We start from the raw sequence: 19805 nt of genomic DNA, 5'->3' as shown, positions 1-19805 counted from the left end.
AATAAAATCTTATGATCGATGGTGTCAAATGCGGCACTAAGATCTAGTAGGACAAGTATAGAGACAAGTCCATTGTCTGAGGCTATGAGGAGATCATTGGTAACCTTAACCAGAGCTGTTTCTGTGCTATGATGGACTCTAAAACCTGACTGAAAATCTTCAAACAAACCATTTCTGTGCAAATAATCACTTAATTGGTTTGCAACAACCTTCTCAAGGATTTTGGAAATAAAGGGGAGGTGGATATAGGTCTATAATTGGCTAAAACATCAGGATCAAGAGTAGGCTTTTTAAGTAGAGGTTTAATTACTGCAACTTTAAAAGCCTGCGGTACATAACCAGTTGATAAAGATAAGTTAATCAGACTTAATATATAGCTGGGAAATAATATTGTCCAATTTTGGTAGATCAGTAGTCCATTGTCCATTTTCAGAATTCCTAAATTTAAGTAGTTGTTGAGACATTCAAAAACTCTTTTAGCATATGAACATGCTACAAGAGTGTTTTTATAGAAGCCTGTCATTATTAGGTGACAGCTCTGCCACAACTAAGTAGTCCTCTTGAGGCAATATTTGACAGGTCTGACGTGACTCTGCAGGAGCATCAGTGGACATAAGTGATAAATGGCAAACAGAGTGGTGATAAATGATATGACAGTTTATTTAATCATGGCTGTTTTTATTAAAAAGTGCTTCCCCATGCATCAAATTAAATCTGCAATCAAACCATTGATATCTTTATCAAGACAAGTTTAATTTAAGATTTAAGTTAATTGAAAAACAAATTTGTCAGTTCCTTTATACTTTGATAAGCTCTTTTTTTTTATAGTTGACTTGGTTTAAGTCTCATTCCATGGGAATTTTGTGATGTGTGGTATGTCAGCTTCACCAAAATAACAAAGCATCATTCTTAGCACATTGTATGGGGAAAAAAGCAGTTCAAAAGCAACCAATCACACAGAATAAAAAGGACAGTATTTCTAGAGGAAGATGCCACTGTTCCAATTTTTGAACATATTTTTCATTGTTGTAAAATAAGCAACATTCCCTTCACCTTTATAGTATAGAGATATTGGAATTGGAATAGAAATCTAAAGCCTATATAGATACCATAAATATGTACCACTATGGTAACACATTTTAGTTTTTTTTAGTTTTTTTTTTACATTGCTTCAGCACAATTTGGAAAACAGAGCTCATTTTCTCAAAACACTTAACATAGTTCACAAAACAAGACACCCTCATATATACTGCGAAATGAAGCACTGTATTCAAAACTACATAAACACTTACAACATCAAACTTCTGAACCAAATAGCAACCACTTCATTTATATTACCATATTTTGTCACACCTACTAAACACTGTTCTCAATTAAAAGTTTTAACTTTCATCTTTGATGGGCTGTTCTGAATGCAGAGAATTCCACTGAGAGAAACTGTTCAAGTCTAGAGAATATGTGTCACAGCATCTTGGTGACCTCAGAATTCTTCCAGTGTTTCCTGTGTCTGTTTTTCCGGTCTGTCTTTCCTTGTGCCGTCAACCTCCACACTCTTAGGCTACTGCCGGGATCTCCAGCCCCTCATCATTCCCCCTGAAAATTCTTAGTCATCATTTAAACAGTTTGTCATTAAAGAGTTTTTATTTAAAACTCCAGCTGGTTGTTTTGTGTCGAAATGTAACAATATCAAAGAACATTATTCTCACATAACTAGCTGGTTCATCCAAGTAATGGGCCCAGTGGAGCATGTAGAGACGGCATCATCCAATATGTTCCTGTAACAAACTGTAAGGGTTCTAGTGCTGTTGAACCTGTGGCCTCAGAAGGTGGCAGCCGCTCCAGGGTCTTCATGATGTGTAATGTGAAGGCCACTGGTATATAGTCATTTATCTCAGTTGGGCATCCTACTGTAGGTACTGGACATAATGTTTTCCACAGATGGGGCCCATGTTTGCAGACTTAAGTTGAAGATCCTTTAGAGACACACAGTCAGCTGAGCTGCACAGTCCTTGAGCAGCCTCAGGCACCCACCATCCAGGCCGGTTGTCTTTCCAGGACATAGCCTCTTGAGCTCCACCCTCACTTCATCCACTTTAAAGGACAGGAGACTTGACCCCAGTGTGGAGGAAGTTGCAGCTGCAGTGACAGGGTTGCAACAGTGTGAAGGAGATGTTGTAGGAGAAGCTGCAGCTGATGTAGTGGGAGAGAGAACAGGTGAGGCTGTGTCACACCTGTTGTAGAACAGGTTCAACTCATTGGCCCTGTCCACATCACCTGATGTTGCCTGGCTGTTCTTGTCTTTATAGCCAGTCAGGTCCTCATCCCCTTCCACATCTCTCTAGTGATGTTTTGTTGGAGCTTCCTCTCTACTTTCCTTTTGTAGTCCTCCTTCACCTGCTTTAACCTCCTCTTCAGCTCATATTGCACACGTTCTCTTCTCCCTGTCTCCAACCCTGAAGGCCTCCTTTTTTCTGGTTGAGGAGGGTCTTGATGTTACTGGTGATGCAGGGTTTGTTGTTTGGAAAGCAGCATACAGTCCTTGTTGTAAAGCTTTACATACATAAATGAATGTAATCCATGGTGCAATCAACAATTCTCCCAAGGTCAGTGTCCTTGCCGTTTTCATTTTCCTGTGACTCCAACAGTACATTCCAATCTGTGCATGAAAAACAGTCCGTTAGAGACTCGCTGGCCTCTAGGTCCAGTTCCTGAATGAACAGGTGGTTGCAGCCCGCCTCAGTAAACAGGGTTTGTAGGAAGATTGAAGAAAAACTAGATTATGATCTGATCTGCTAAGTGGTGGTAGTGCTGAAGCAGTGTAAGCCTACTTCACGTTTGCATACAACAGATCAAGTGTCTTATTTTCTCATGTGGGACAGTCAACATACTGAGCAAAGCCAGAAAGGTGAGAGGTGAGGGTGACATGATTAAAACCAACTGAAAACCTGGAAGAATCTCTAAAGGCTTGGAAAGACAGCCTACTGGCGTATAAAAAAAGTCTCCGTAAAGCCAGAACATCCTATTATTCATCACTGATAGAAGAAAACAAGAATAATCCCAGGTTTCTGTTCAGCACTGTAGCCAGGCTGACAGACAGCTACAGCTCTGTTGATCCATCTATTCCTTTAGCCCTCAGTTGTAATGACTTTATGAGCTTCTTTACAAATTAAATTGTCTCTGTTAGAGAAAAAAATCACCATCTCCTCCCCACAGCTGGCTCAGATGTACTGTCCAGTTCAGCAGCTTCAGAGTCCACTGTAACTGGTTTATACTGGTTTATTTTCTATTCCCCCTGTGAGTTCGCTTCATTCATTCTGGTCGGTGTTTACATCCCACCACAGGCCAACGTGCAGGAGGCACAGCGGGCACTCGCTGACCAGATACTGTGTGTGGAGCGGACCAACCCGGACTCCTTAGTTATTGTCCTTGGTGACTATAACAAAGTTAACCTCAACCACAAACTGCCCAAATACAGACAGTTTGTTAATTGCCCGACCAGAGAGGGGAACACTCTGGACCACTGTTACACCACAATCAGTGGTGCTTATCATGCCGTCCCCTGGCCTGCACTGGGCCACTCTGACCATGTCATGGTCCACCTGATTCCCACATACAGGCAGAAACTAAAACTGTGTAAACCTGTTGTGAGGACATCGAAGCAGTGGAGCAGTGAAGCCATAGAGGATCTGCGGCATGTTTGGACTGCACTGACTGGGAAGTGTTCAGGACTGCTTCCAACAGTCTGGATGAGTTCACAGAGGCTGTGATGTCATACATCAGCTTCTGTGAGGACTGCTGTATCCCATCACGCACCAGGGTGAGTTATAACAATGACAAACCCTGGTTCACAGCTAAGCTCAGTCAGCTCAGGAGGCAAAAGGAGGAAGCTTTCAGGAGTGGGGACAGGGACAGGTTTAAAGAGTCCAAGTACAGCTTTAGCAAGGCGGTGAGAGAAGCTAAACGACTGTACTCTGAGAAACTTCAGCTCCAGTTCTCAGCCAACGACTCTGCTTCTGTCTGGAAAGGGCTCAGACAGATCACTCACTACAAACCTAAACCCCCCCCCCCCATTCCATTAACGACTTCTGCCTGGCCAACGATCTGAATGAGTTCTACTGCCACTTTGAAAGACAATGGGACAGGCCTGACACCAACCCCCGCGAGTCCAGCCACCACCTCCAGACCACCAGCTTTTCCTCCCCCTCTTCAGCAGGGGCCATGGCACCTCCACAACTAGCCACATCAGAACCCCCCTCCTCCTCCCCTATCAAAGGAACGTCTCTCTCTATCCTGGAGAGAGATGTCAACAGGCTTTTTAAGAAGAAGAACCCCCGCAAAGCAGCCGCAAATAAGCAACATTCCCTTCACCTTTATAGTATAGAGATATTGGAATTGGAATAGAAATCTAAAGCCTATATAGATACCATAAATATGTACCACTATGGTAACACATTTTAGTTTTTTTTAGTTTTTTTTTTACATTGCTTCAGCACAATTTGGAAAACAGAGCTCATTTTCTCAAAACACTTAACATAGTTCACAAAACAAGACACCCTCATATATACTGCGAAATGAAGCACTGTATTCAAAACTACATAAACACTTACAACATCAAACTTCTGAACCAAATAGCAACCACTTCATTTATATTACCATATTTTGTCACACCTACTAAACACTGTTCTCAATTAAAAGTTTTAACTTTCATCTTTGATGGGCTGTTCTGAATGCAGAGAATTCCACTGAGAGAAACTGTTCAAGTCTAGAGAATATGTGTCACAGCATCTTGGTGACCTCAGAATTCTTCCAGTGTTTCCTGTGTCTGTTTTTCCGGTCTGTCTTTCCTTGTGCCGTCAACCTCCACACTCTTAGGCTACTGCCGGGATCTCCAGCCCCTCATCATTCCCCCTGAAAATTCTTAGTCATCATTTAAACAGTTTGTCATTAAAGAGTTTTTATTTAAAACTCCAGCTGGTTGTTTTGTGTCGAAATGTAACAATATCAAAGAACATTATTCTCACATAACTAGCTGGTTCATCCAAGTAATGGGCCCAGTGGAGCATGTAGAGACGGCATCATCCAATATGTTCCTGTAACAAACTGTAAGGGTTCTAGTGCTGTTGAACCTGTGGCCTCAGAAGGTGGCAGCCGCTCCAGGGTCTTCATGATGTGTAATGTGAAGGCCACTGGTATATAGTCATTTATCTCAGTTGGGCATACTACTGTAGGTACTGGACATAATGTTTTCCACAGATGGGGCCCATGTTTGCAGACTTAAGTTGAAGATCCTTTAGAGACACACAGTCAGCTGAGCTGCACAGTCCTTGAGCAGCCTCAGGCACCCACCATCCAGGCCGGTTGTCTTTCCAGGACATAGCCTCTTGAGCTCCACCCTCACTTCATCCACTTTAAAGGACAGGAGACTTGACCCCAGTGTGGAGGAAGTTGCAGCTGCAGTGACAGGGTTGCAACAGTGTGAAGGAGATGTTGTAGGAGAAGCTGCAGCTGATGTAGTGGGAGAGAGAACAGGTGAGGCTGTGTCACACCTGTTGTAGAACAGGTTCAACTCATTGGCCCTGTCCACATCACCTGATGTTGCCTGGCTGTTCTTGTCTTTATAGCCAGTCAGGTCCTCATCCCCTTCCACATCTCTCTAGTGATGTTTTGTTGGAGCTTCCTCTCTACTTTCCTTTTGTAGTCCTCCTTCACCTGCTTTAACCTCCTCTTCAGCTCATATTGCACACGTTCTCTTCTCCCTGTCTCCAACCCTGAAGGCCTCCTTTTTTCTGGTTGAGGAGGGTCTTGATGTTACTGGTGATGCAGGGTTTGTTGTTTGGAAAGCAGCATACAGTCCTTGTTGTAAAGCTTTACATACATAAATGAATGTAATCCATGGTGCAATCAACAATTCTCCCAAGGTCAGTGTCCTTGCCGTTTTCATTTTCCTGTGACTCCAACAGTACATTCCAATCTGTGCATGAAAAACAGTCCGTTAGAGACTCGCTGGCCTCTAGGTCCAGTTCCTGAATGAACAGGTGGTTGCAGCCCGCCTCAGTAAACAGGGTTTGTAGGAAGATTGAAGAAAAACTAGATTATGATCTGATCTGCTAAGTGGTGGTAGTGCTGAAGCAGTGTAAGCCTACTTCACGTTTGCATACAACAGATCAAGTGTCTTATTTTCTCATGTGGGACAGTCAACATACTGAGCAAAGCCAGAAAGGTGAGAGGTGAGGGTGACATGATTAAAACCAACTGAAAACCTGGAAGAATCTCTAAAGGCTTGGAAAGACAGCCTACTGGCGTATAAAAAAAGTCTCCGTAAAGCCAGAACATCCTATTATTCATCACTGATAGAAGAAAACAAGAATAATCCCAGGTTTCTGTTCAGCACTGTAGCCAGGCTGACAGACAGCTACAGCTCTGTTGATCCATCTATTCCTTTAGCCCTCAGTTGTAATGACTTTATGAGCTTCTTTACAAATTAAATTGTCTCTGTTAGAGAAAAAAATCACCATCTCCTCCCCACAGCTGGCTCAGATGTACTGTCCAGTTCAGCAGCTTCAGAGTCCACTGTAACTGGTTTATACTGGTTTATTTTCTATTCCCCCTGTGAGTTCGCTTCATTCATTCTGGTCGGTGTTTACATCCCACCACAGGCCAACGTGCAGGAGGCACAGCGGGCACTCGCTGACCAGATACTGTGTGTGGAGCGGACCAACCCGGACTCCTTAGTTATTGTCCTTGGTGACTATAACAAAGTTAACCTCAACCACAAACTGCCCAAATACAGACAGTTTGTTAATTGCCCGACCAGAGAGGGGAACACTCTGGACCACTGTTACACCACAATCAGTGGTGCTTATCATGCCGTCCCCTGGCCTGCACTGGGCCACTCTGACCATGTCATGGTCCACCTGATTCCCACATACAGGCAGAAACTAAAACTGTGTAAACCTGTTGTGAGGACATCGAAGCAGTGGAGCAGTGAAGCCATAGAGGATCTGCGGCATGTTTGGACTGCACTGACTGGGAAGTGTTCAGGACTGCTTCCAACAGTCTGGATGAGTTCACAGAGGCTGTGACGTCATACATCAGCTTCTGTGAGGACTGCTGTATCCCATCACGCACCAGGGTGAGTTATAACAATGACAAACCCTGGTTCACAGCTAAGCTCAGTCAGCTCAGGAGGCAAAAGGAGGAAGCTTTCAGGAGTGGGGACAGGGACAGGTTTAAAGAGTCCAAGTACAGCTTTAGCAAGGCGGTGAGAGAAGCTAAACGACTGTACTCTGAGAAACTTCAGCTCCAGTTCTCAGCCAACGACTCTGCTTCTGTCTGGAAAGGGCTCAGACAGATCACTCACTACAAACCTAAACCCCCCCCCCCATTCCATTAACGACTTCTGCCTGGCCAACGATCTGAATGAGTTCTACTGCCACTTTGAAAGACAATGGGACAGGCCTGACACCAACCCCCGCGAGTCCAGCCACCACCTCCAGACCACCAGCTTTTCCTCCCCCTCTTCAGCAGGGGCCATGGCACCTCCACAACTAGCCACATCAGAACCCCCCTCCTCCTCCCCTATCAAAGGAACGTCTCTCTCTATCCTGGAGAGAGATGTCAACAGGCTTTTTAAGAAGAAGAACCCCCGCAAAGCAGCCGGTCCTGACTCTGTCTCTCCATCATCCCTGAAGCACTGTGCTGATCAGCTGTCTCCGGTGTTCACGGACATCTTCAACACCTCACTGGAGACCTGCCACGTGCCAGCCTGCTTGAAATCCTCCACCATCATCCCTGTCCCCAAAAAACCAAGGCCCTAAATGACTAAATGACTACAGACCCATTGCCCTGACCTCTGTGGTCATGAAATCACTTGAGCGTCTTGTCCTGTCCCACCTCAAATCCATCACTGACCCACTCCTGGACCCCTCCTGGAGTCTGCCTACAGGTGGGAGACTGAGCGTCTGGTGACCTGGTGCAGGCAGAACAACCTAGAGCTTAACGCTCTGAAGACAGTGGAGATGATAGTGGACTTCAGGAAAAACCCAGCCCCACCCACCCCCATCACCCTGTGCGATGCCACCGTGGAGCATTTCCGCTTCTTGGGAACCACCATCACACAGGATCTCAAATGGGAGCTGAACATCAGCTCCCTCATCAAAAAAGCTCAGCAGAGGATGTATTTCCTGAGGCAGTTGAAGAAGTTCAACCTGCCAAGGACTATGATGGTGAACTTCTACACCTCCATCATTGAGTCCATCCTCACCTCCTCCATCACCATCTGGTACGCTGCTGCCACGGAGAGGGACAATAACAGACTGCAGCGTATCATCCACTCTGCTGAGAAGGTGATTGGCTGCAATCTACCAGGACCTGTACGCCTCAAGGACTCTCAGGCGTGCAGGGAAGATTGTAGCTGACTCCTCCCACCCTGGACACAAACTCTTTGAGTCACTCCCCTCTGGCAGGAGGCTGCGGTCCTTCAGGACCAAAACCTCTCGCCACAAAAACAGCTTCTTCCCGTCTGCTATCAGCCTTATCAACAAGGCTAGAGAGCCCCACTGTCACTGATCCCCCCGATCCCCCTGATCCCCCCCCGCCCCCCTATTAGAACTACTGCTCATTCCCGTTACATGCACAGTGTAAATATCTATACAGATTATATTTATATATTTTTTACATTGTCTAGATTTTTTGCACTACATTCCCCATGTCTTTATCATTATTGCAAATAGAAATTCTGAAAGAATGTGCTGTGCATTTTATTGATTGATTGATTAATTGATGGTTGATTTGTTGATTTGTTGATTGGTTGAATTGGTCTTGGATAAAACTAAAAGGTTTTGTTTCAACAGTATTTGTGCTTCTGCACATATTCTGTAGAATTGAACAGTTTCTCTCAGTGGAATTCTCCGTATTCAGAACCATGATGACAAGCCCAACAAAGATGAAAGTGCTTTTGATTGTGCACAACATTGTGTAGTTGGTTGGACAAAAATATGGTAATATGAATGAAGTGTGTGCCATTTGGTTCAGTTTGATTTTGAGAAGTGTTTATTTAGTTTTGATTGCGGTGCTTAATTTTGTGGTATATCAGGTGTTTTGTAATTTGGATGTCGGGTTTTGTGAACTGTGTTAAGTGTTTTGAGAAATTGAGCTCCGTCTGTAAAGTTGTGCTCAAGCAATTGTAAAAAACTGTAATAAAATGTGCCTTCAGGAAAATGCATTCATTTGTAATTGGACTGTTTTGCTTACATTTTAAATAAAGTTATTTCTGCATCATTCTGTAGGTTTGATGTGGGGAACCAATGAGGTATCTTGAGTCAGAGGGTCAGTCATCTAACCAAAAGGTTAAAAATAAATTCTACATTTATTCTACTGTCTAAAGCATTTTTAAAAGGCTGTGTCACACACACAGACTATAGTTTCAAGGTTGCAGAAACTTGTCAGCAAATCTCACTGAAGGGCACAAACAACCGATGTGTCCACCTCCCAAATCTTCTATCTGACTTCCTTAAACAGTCTGTGGCTCTATGCCCCAAGCCCATTAGTTCCTGCTGTTGATAAATCTTTTAAAACACCTCACAAATATATTATAATTATTTTTTTTTTTTAAAAGAATGCCAGTAACTTACTAAAATAACTCAACAGGAGGAAACACTGCATGTTTTGGGAACTATTTTCAGCAGGAGATTAAGGCTTGGTGAGTTTTTGGTGTGTGTGGGACTGAGTCAAATGCAAACCACAGTGGTAATGAACAGTGGTGTTAGTTTGGTGTTTTTTTGTATTTTTTGGACAACAATGGAGCTCTGTGGCAAAGAGGAATAAGAAACTGTATACCAGAGTTAGGACACACATATAGTACGTCTTAGCTGGATATATTCATCTGTGGTTTCATTTCTTTCATGGGATATGATGACAGTAAGAAAATTGTCATCAAACTTATTCTCTTCCTGACAGCATTCACAAAGTTATAGAGTCTCCTGCTCTTTTTGATGGCTCCACCTGTAAAAACTGTTGAACTTGATGATATTTTGATTTTTTTTCCTTGTCACTATGATGACAGAGACAACAGGATGCTGTGTAAGACCAGATTCACTGAATGTAAAAGTAGGTGGACACGTCTCTAAAATGACACTTTGACACTTTATTAGTTGACAGATTGAGAGAGAGAACAGTTAAGAGTGACATTAAAAGTGAGACAAAGGAAACATGATTGGCCTGTCTTTGAAACACAGGAAGGTAATAATGTAATCAACCAAACACATCAAGCGTGTTATTACAGCTAGCTATGACCTCTGAATGACCTCAGCCCAGGATTAGTGTGCGTGTGTGAGTGTGTGTGTATGCATGTGTTGGTGTCTGTTTATGGGGGTTGGTTAGCTCAATGCCAACTTAAAAAGGCTCAGTAAAATTGCTTGGCAAGTACACATTTACCTGCAATGCTATGCTTTAATAAATGTCATGGCTAGCTATAGAAAATTGCAAAGGACAGGGTGACTTATTCCCTTGCAAATGTTGTAAGGGCCTTTTGTATGTCTGTGAGTGTGTTTGTGTGTATGTGCGTAAACGACTTACAGGTTGTTTGAATGAAAATGAGAACTGTTCAGTAATACATAAGGCTGTCTGCAGAACACTATTACCAGAGAATATGTTTTATGAAAGCCCCCGTTAATGGTGGTGCTGGATATTTCCACACTGCCATATATTTTACAGATTTGACAAATTGCAGACAGGAGTCGATATTGCATTTGAGTTTCACACTGGGCTGCTTAATGTATTCCCTCAATTCTGAAAGCATGGAGAAGGGGCTTAGAGAATATATTAAGCATTTTTTTTTTCACTAAATTACATTAGTCTGCTTGTTTGTAAATCTATGACATCACTCCATATTATGGGCTCCCTAACATCAGGATATCAACATGAAACTGCAAGACATATTAATGTCCCATTAATCCACATAACACCTCATATGCTTAATTAAAACACCTTGTTTTGAGTTTTTATGTTTACATTTATAATCACATCGTCATACTACAATATATCTTCTGAACAGGGCAGTATGTGTAGTGTAACTGGGCTGTTTTGCTGGTTAATTTCAACATCACTTCAAGACAGCATTAGCAGGCAACTGTCTCTGGGTCAAAGCATATAAAACATATAAATTCCCCCTCCCCAATAAACATCTATCATCCACACACACAATAAAACACAGGACTAAAAATGCCGACAGGCCAATGCGAACAATGCCGCGGGTGCCGACAATCCTCCGTGAGGCAAGGCAATCTGAGCCAGGGCGACAGTGCTCGGCTCCAACAGGCCAAGCTGTGCGGCAGAAGCAAATCGGTCCCCAAAAGTACAGTAATTCCCTAGAGAGGGCAATCCTCTAAAATGAGAGTATTTCTCTACAGGCAAAGCAATTCCCCATAGGCAAAGCAATTCCATGTAGGCAAAGCAGCAGTGGTCGAGTGGGCAGTTAAATGTGGCCGATACAGTCTTCCACCCAGTAAAGCGGTTACCAATCCAGCTGCCTTCATCCACACACGCAGGAAAGAGGAAGGAACCAAGGCCACGCTGTTTCTGCGGCGCCGACCGGCAAACACACACAGTTTGCCACATGCACAGCGCAGCAACAGCTCAGTGCATGAACCAGAGGACCCACTGGCAGTAATTGTGCGCAGCTCACCAGACCAGCAGAACCCAATCTGGCCCTACAACAAAAAAACAATAGTCTTATTTACTGTTAAACTAAACATGCAAGCTGGCAGTGCAGCCACCACTAGCCTACCTGCAAACACCAGCAGAAGCGGGACAGGGATGAGGCAATAGGAAGTGACGTGCCCTCGGCCTCCGCAAGCAAGAGAGAGAAATCCGGTGACACCTACCGGCTTTTATATCCCCCTCTCCCTACTGCCATTGGCCAGAGGGAGACATGCAATTAGAGGCCATCTTAAATTGATAACACAGAGCCACAGTGCTCATCATCCTGCTACACTTAGCATATGAAGTATTAAGTATTATGCTGCAAATGAGGCAAATTGTTTATTATAGCTTTTGTTCTCAGATTCGGGCATGTCTCTGTGTCCATTAGTAGCAGCGACAGTGAAACATCAAGCTCAACTAAGCAAATGAGAGGTGATGAAGAGGCATTTCAGAGTTGAGAGATGCCAGAGATGTTAGTTTATCATCAAATGTTTTATTTATATCATATCTACATTTTCATTGTTGGCACCTTTATTGAGTTTTTTGTTTTTTTTTGGTAAATTGCCATTTTGCAGTTTAACCGTTAGGGGAATAAAACATAAAACATGTCAAAAGCTTGACGTGTTCACAAAAATCTAAATTTTTCCTTTCAAATTATTTGGCTTTATTATCATTAACATCCTGGTGATCATGATGATGTGTGTAATTAGTGTGTTGCTCTAGATTTTAATTAAAATTGTTAAATATACCTCTGGGACCAGGCCAGACTGTTTGGCCTTGGTAGAAGTACACATTGCAACATTTGACACTCAGTGTTGTAACAGTCTGTTAAGTTGATAAAGCAGATCCTGCTTTATCAGGAGGGACAACAATGCTGAAAGAATATTGAGAAACTGGGACACTGTGTGACAGTAGAAGAAGGCAGAATTAACAATTTAAATTATTAAACTTTAGGTCAGTAAATGTTTTGGGGTCAAATTTTGGTATTTTTTGCCATTAGTTGTGTTCACTTGTGAAAGGACATCAGTTGTTACTTGAATGAGATTGGAGAAAAAGAAGGAATGACAGTGATGGGCTCAACTCTGCGCTAGATGACTGGTGTTACTGAAGTAATGTGGTAATTGTTCAGCCATATGAAGCACAGGTGCTTGTGCATTTATACAAAGAACAGTTTCTTTTTCCTTTGTGGGAGAATCCCTCAGCGAATTCCCTGCATTAAAAGATACCCTCAACAGTAAATGATATACTGTATAAGTTGCTTATTTATCTGAGAAACATGGCCTCAGACATGGAGGTGCTGATTTTCATCCCGGGCCCCTTCACACTCGGCTGCAAACCTTCCCAGTGAGCACTGGAGGTCATGTTCTGAAGAAGCCAACAGAACCACATCATCTGCAAAAAGCAAAGATGCAATTCTGAGGTTCCCAAAGCAAACAGGATTGAGGACAAGGAGCAATCTTGGCAGAGCCCAACACTCACCAAAAATGTGTTTGACTTTGTGCCGAGGATGCAGACACATCTCTCACTTTGGTTGTACAGGGACCGAATGGCCTGTAGGAATGGGCCCGGTACCCCATACCCCCGCAGAATCCCCCACAGAGCCCCCGAGGGACATGGTCATAAGCCTTCTCCAAGTCCATAAAGCACAAATGGATTGACTGGTCAAACTCCCATGGCCCCCCCAGAACTCCCGCAAGGGTAAAGAGCTGGTCCACTGTTCCATGGCCAGGACGGGACCCACATTGCTCCTCCTTGATATGAGGTTCGACAATTGGTTGGAGCCTCCTTTCCAGCATCCTGGTGTAGACTTTCCCAGGGAGGTTGAGCAGTGTAATACCTAATAATTGGAGCAGTCCCCCTCCAGTCCCCCTTTTTGAAAATGGGAACCACCACCCCAGTCTGCCACTCCACAGGTACTGTACCCAACCTGCATGCAACACTGAAGAACCGTGTCAGCCATGACAAGCCAACGATGTCCAAAGCCTTTAGCATCTCAGAGCATATCTCATCCACACGTGGTGCCTTGCCACCGAGGAGCTTCTTAACTGCCTCAGCGACCTCTGCCAGGGTTATGGGTGAGACTTCCCTCAAGTCTTCCGACTCTGCCTCCTCCGCTGATGTGTCAGTCGGATTCAGGAGCTCCTCAAAGTATTCCTTCCACCACCCAACGGCATTGCCAGGCTGGGTCAGCAGTTCTCCTCCACAGCCGAACACAGCCTGAGCCAAGCCCTGCCTCCCCTTCCTGAGCCATCAGACGGTTTGCCAGAATCTCCTTGAGGAATGAAAGTCCTCCTCCATAGCCTCACGAACTTCTGCCACACCCTGAGATTTTGCCTGTGCAACTGCTGAGGCCAAAGTCCTTCTGGCCACTTAGTACCTATCTACTGCATCTCCTGGCTTCTGGAGACCGGTGGGCCTGGGTAGAAGAGGCAGGGAGTTCACTACAGAGGTAAAGAGACGAACACTCACCACCACTGCCCTGCTTGCTGCGTCCCCAGTGGCACCTCTTCGCTGTTCCATCCTCAGGGCTGGGCCCTCAGCTGGTGAAGCTGGATCTAGTGGCCTTATTTTTAAGTTCACTGTCAAATTCAAACTGGAGTGTAACTTTTTCTTCTATTTTGTATCTATATATATTGTATTATATATTGTATTGTATTGTATATTGATATGTAGATCATGATATATGGTAAGCCACGCCCTGTGATTATGGCTCTGCTTTTGTTCATAAAGATCATGTCTAATGATGGATTTTAATACATATTAATATAATATACAGTATGCATACATACATACAGTCTATGGTCTGAACCCTGTTCTCCTGAAGCAGTGGAACAATGGTCTGTTCGGGGGCGACCTCTGCTGCTCACTTTAGATGACGGTCTTTGGAAAGGACTATACAGGCTTTTTCCATATCCTTCTTATTAACTCACGCCACCCAACTAAATAATGTGTCCTGCAGTTTTTGGATAAAATACTTTTCATGTCTAAATTAAAAGAACAAAACAATAAAATATTTTTAATCACATAGCCTTTCTTTATTCATTCATTTTCTTTAAAATAACACTTTCATATCCTCTTGGCTTTTACACTTCACTTCCTCTTCCTGTCTGACCACTGTTTTACAGTTTTTTCCAAAAAAAAAAGAAAAATGAATTTGCAAAAACCAGAAATTGGACCGTTTTTTGAATTTGGTTTTATCACTTTACCAAAGAATTGCAGATTATCCGATGATACCTGCACCATGTAAGCCCTTTGGGCTTCCTTCCTCTCCTGCACAATTTATCTATCTATCTATCTATCTATCTATCTATCTATCTATCTGTCTATCTATCTATTTATCTATTTATATATATATATATATAGATAGATAGATAGATAGATATAGATATACTGTCTTTACTGTCTTTACTGTGTTAATAAGTATCACTTCTGTGCAAATAGACTTAAGACCTAAGAATTTTGTTTTATATCTATTTATAGTGTGTTAGCAATTGAAAAAAAGCTTTGAATCAGAATGTTATCTTCATCCATAATATAAACACGTTTGTGCAGACTCAACTCTTAAGTGTACTCATATTGGACATAATGATATGATTGCACATCATCTCTATTCCAGCCTTACATACCACCACCACCAGTTCGTCCTTCAAAAAAAAACTAACCATCACTGTAAAACCCACCGGTAATGAAAATAACAATAATAAAATTAAAAAATGAACAAAATATCTTATGGTGTAAATATGATATAACAAAGTGGACCATATATTACTAGAAAAAGGTCATTAGAAAATCATAGATTAAAATATGAGAAGTTCCAGTCCAATCCAACACTGAATAGATTCCCATTTAGTACACTTTGTCAGCCTTCATAGTGTAAATTAAAGTTGACAATTTCCTCTTCAGATCTATCAACTCTGTCTCGCATGCCTAAATGCTCTTGATTCAATTAGGCAGAAATATTAAATAATCTATTAATGTGCAGGTCTAATTATTTGGGATGTGCAATTGACCTAGTTTGTAATTGAATTCAAACAGCAAGACGAAGAACAGCCTGCTGCTAATGATTTGGTACCTTGAAAATTACTTCTTTATTTCTCTCTCTGTCTCTCTCCTGGCCTCTGATAGAGCCTCATTTTCATGTAATACATGTACAGTGTAGATCAGGTCAAATATCTGTGGTTTGTGAAGTACTTGAATGTTTTATTGGTTTGTTGCTTCTGCAAAACATTGAAACGCTACTGTTGCTTTGTTCTCTCTAAAAGCATCAGCTAAATTGTTCAGAAAATGTGGCCGTTAGAGTTTTATGTTTGCCATATATCTGTGCTAGAGAAGAGGTCATCAAAATCCCTCAAAATCAGTTTTTTTTTATTTGACACATTTGGTCCAGTGACATTTGGAAAGCCTGGAGGAGCTGTATTATTAATTAATTTAACCCCATGCAGGAGGCCAGTAGGGAGTCAGGCGGCTTGCAGTGGCAGTCTCAGATGGACATGCTCTCAGCTGACTCTGCTGGAGAGGCCTCTAGTGGGCTCCCTCACAAGGTGCCATCTCCAATCCAGTTCTGCGGATTTCCAGCCGTCTGAAGATGCCCTGTGTCTGCTGAAAAGCATTGGTGAATCACTGATTATTAAAGTGACACCACTTTATATGGTGTTTCTACCAGTTTTAATCCCCTGGTACGTTTGTTATGGCGAGGAGGACACTTCTGAGGATAATTTGGCTGCAAGAAAAAACCTCTCAAACGTCTTGTTCTTAAATTAGCAGTTAGTTAGATTAGCAGTCTAAGCTCCAAACCCTTCCCTGACGTCTTGTGTCCGCCGTGCAGCGTTGGTGAAACACTGACTTTAAATGTGAAACTGCTTTCAGTGCTTTTAATGGTTATAGTCACCAGGTCTGTTTGTTTTGGAGAGGAGGAGACCTCTGTAGGTGATTCAGCTCCAGGTTAAAACCTCCTGAATGACTGACATTGAAGGAAACCAAACTGGCAGGAGTTTACTGCAATGGTGGTGAAAACAACTCCCATGATCCCATGATGCCATGATTTCATGATGTCACCCAATGCCGTCCTGGCTTTAATGAAGGAGGTGAGGCCCTTATTCTTAATGCCAGCTACTAAACTCTGATTGATCAATTTTTTCTCCAACCAGGAAAACAGCTGTCAGTAAGCACAAAACCAAACCTGACTGAAACATGGAAAAAAATTGTAAAAAAGACATGTGAACTGGGATTCATAGGTCAAGAAGCAAACTTATACCATATCAAATTTTATGGCAATCTGGCTTGTTTTTTTCAAGATATCCTGTTTTGGATGCACATGACTACATACAATCCAAACTTACATAAATATATAGTTCCAATAAACATGAGACTTTATGAATCCCTACACCTTGGCATTTTACTGTATCTCAAGTGCCTCAGAAGAATTGCAGGTGCTGCTGAACCTCTGACAGAACTGTACCACTGTTCTGTAGCAACTAGGGGGCTCAAGGTCTTAATACAGCCGTTAATACATTTAGAGATTCCATAATGGGTGTCAGGAGCAGTGCCATTAAAAAACCTAACACTGTGAAGCAAATTAAACGCAGCGGAAATGTCTCTGAAATGTGAAGGTCTAATTTGTCCTGTTTACTATGATGGTCTGAGATGAAAGCAGCAAAAACACTGTATCAATGTAGACAAGGGCCCGTGAGTAAACACACACAGAAATACACACCATCATCAGCGGCAGAGTTAGTCAACAAAATCTGTGGGGTCTGTTTACTTCTCCTCTCACAAAATCAGGTTGACTGAAACCATGTTGTTCACTAAAATGCACTGCAGGTACATAAACATGTTTGGTTCATTTTTGCTCAAGCATGTTTGTGTGTGTGTGTGTGTCATTCCATTATGTTTGAATTTTGTGTGTGTATAATAATTACCTCCAAAATTGAATTTGAATTTCCAAACTTTGTGTTAGTGCAACACGAAATGAGCATTCTCAGTTCTCTCATACGTGTTGTCCTTCGTGGTCAATTAAAAATTAATTACATATAGAAAAAAACAGAGAAAGAAAGCAAAAGAAAGACAGACAAAATTACAAGTAAACACATACAAATGAGAAAATATTTCTCTGAGATTAGATTTTTGGGTTTTTATAGGATTTTTCAAAGTTGAGTAGCTTTGATGCTTGATTGATTTGAAGCATCATCAACTTCAGTTCTCAGTTTGGACCAGCTAACAGCTGCTCTTAGCCCAGGCAGTTCATTTCAACATAGATGGAAATCATTCTGAAATTGTCCCCGCAGGTGATATGTTGATTGATCTGGTAAGCTTCTTCATTGTTTCTGCACAGTATTCACGATAGCTGACAGGACCTCAGTTCGTACTTGCTGCCAGCGCTCCATTTAAAAGTGATACTCCCCCAAAGCTTAATTTTACAAAATACCTCTCTTTAAGCAGCTGTTGTTTAAACTTGTATAAAATTATGTTCTCCAGACGTGTCTGATTTCTCCACCAAATGACCATCTGTCTTATTAACATGAAGTGTAATGTGATTACCTTTGTCAGAGGCTGTAACACATGGTGACCATCACTGCGTTAACTCCCATCTCTCGCCTCAAAGCCTGTTTGTGTGGGTGTGCTCATCTGTTGTTGTGCTTTTCATGTTGCACGCTGCAGCAAGCAATGTTTTTATGCTTTTAACATTTGGACAGCCTACATTTAAAGTGCTGTTTAACCTTTCAAAAGGCTGCCGAGGCTCCAAGCAACATTTGAATAATATTGTCTCTGCCAACATTTTACCTTGTGTACAGATAGTGGCTTGCAGGCAGTTGACAATATACAGTTTACACATCAAAAAAGTCCTATCTATATTTAGGGTTCAAGGAAAAAGTGGATATTTATTTTTAAAACAAATGTTTATTATTCCTTTTTTATCATTCAGGCTCATGAAAAACATGTCAGTTACAATACTTTATTCTCTCCCCTTCTGTTTCCCTCCATATTAAAAACTCATAAGAGATATTTAAACAGTAAAAGGGGTGTTTAAGGAGGATGGAGATCAACTTTAGGCCTTGTGCATTGTCAATCTCAGCTGTTCCCCCGGGCCCTTCCTTTACCGCCTTTAAGAGAATACAAATCCCTTCAATTATTCAAACCTCCAGAGAACTCAGAGGGGAAAAAAACAAATACACAAGGCAGATAAAATAGATAAATAAACCTATGTATAAACAAACTCTGCACCTATTAATTACACATTTCCAAAGACAGAGAGGGTGAAGCTGCTCTCTGAGAATAAAGCACAACTTTCCAGTGTTCTTTATTGGGCCTGGTGTTGTTTCTATGCTTTACCTACTATGGAGTAATAAGCCCACACAGATAAACAAAGCAATTCCCTTGATATGCTGGAATGAAAAATCTTCCTTTTTCCTGCCTTTTGTCATCCTTCGCTTGATCTGAGATGCTTTAGTCATATCATACACAGGGACGGCTGCTGCTTTCGTGGGAGGATGATGTTTACAAGGTGGAGCAATGTGCAGAATGGAGAATAGAGGAAATAGTGACCTACTTTTTGGATCTATTCTCCCTTAACACAACAATGACAAGGCTGTGGTTAGAAAAACATCGACCTACTGGTCACCAGGACAATAGACCAGCAAAGCTTTTCAGTGGAAGACATGAAGTGAGTGGTCCTTGATCACTTATATACACTGGGTGTGAAAAGCTGAAAATGATACTGTGTGTTGGTCACGTTGATCAGTGAACTGTTCACTTAAACTGGGAGCACAACTGAGGTCCTTTTTTCAAGTTCTTGAAAGGGTGTGTGACAGTCATGTGTGTGATTTTGGGCTTTGAGATAGGGAGTGTAGACTTATTCTGCAACAATTTATAATTTCTCAATAAATGATCAGTTTATGGTCTATAAATTGTCAGGAATTTGTGAAAAATGTCCATCACAATTTCCCAGACCCCAAAATACAGCTGAGGCTAATGGGAGTTTCATTAGGTTAGCAGGTATTTTGTCATAAACCCAAGGACTGGATAAAGTGAATATGAAACAAGAATTTAGAACATAACCAAAAGTAGAAATCATCCTTTGGGGACCATGAATATCTGCATCACATTTC

The 19805-nt window shown here is 42.2% G+C and overlaps 1 protein-coding gene across 1 annotated transcript in view; it reads right to left on the bottom strand.

Annotated features, from left to right (window-relative positions):
* Positions 1–5333: 5333 nt before the first annotated feature.
* Positions 5334–19805, bottom strand: part of LOC139606195 (uncharacterized) — a 254968-nt gene continuing 240496 nt past the window's right edge. Inside the window, exon 6 of the transcript XR_011684566.1 lies at positions 5334–5709. The gene's annotated coding sequence lies outside the window, so the exon portion shown is untranslated. The remainder of the gene's footprint in view (positions 5710–19805) is intronic.

This window comes from Trachinotus anak, unplaced genomic scaffold (genome assembly GCF_046630095.1).
Source record: "Trachinotus anak isolate AG129_WGS33_773 ecotype Australia unplaced genomic scaffold, CSIRO_AGI_Tana_v1 ptg000021l, whole genome shotgun sequence".
Taxonomy (NCBI): Eukaryota; Metazoa; Chordata; class Actinopteri; order Carangiformes; family Carangidae; genus Trachinotus; species Trachinotus anak.
This window is presented reverse-complemented; position numbering and strand designations above follow the sequence as displayed.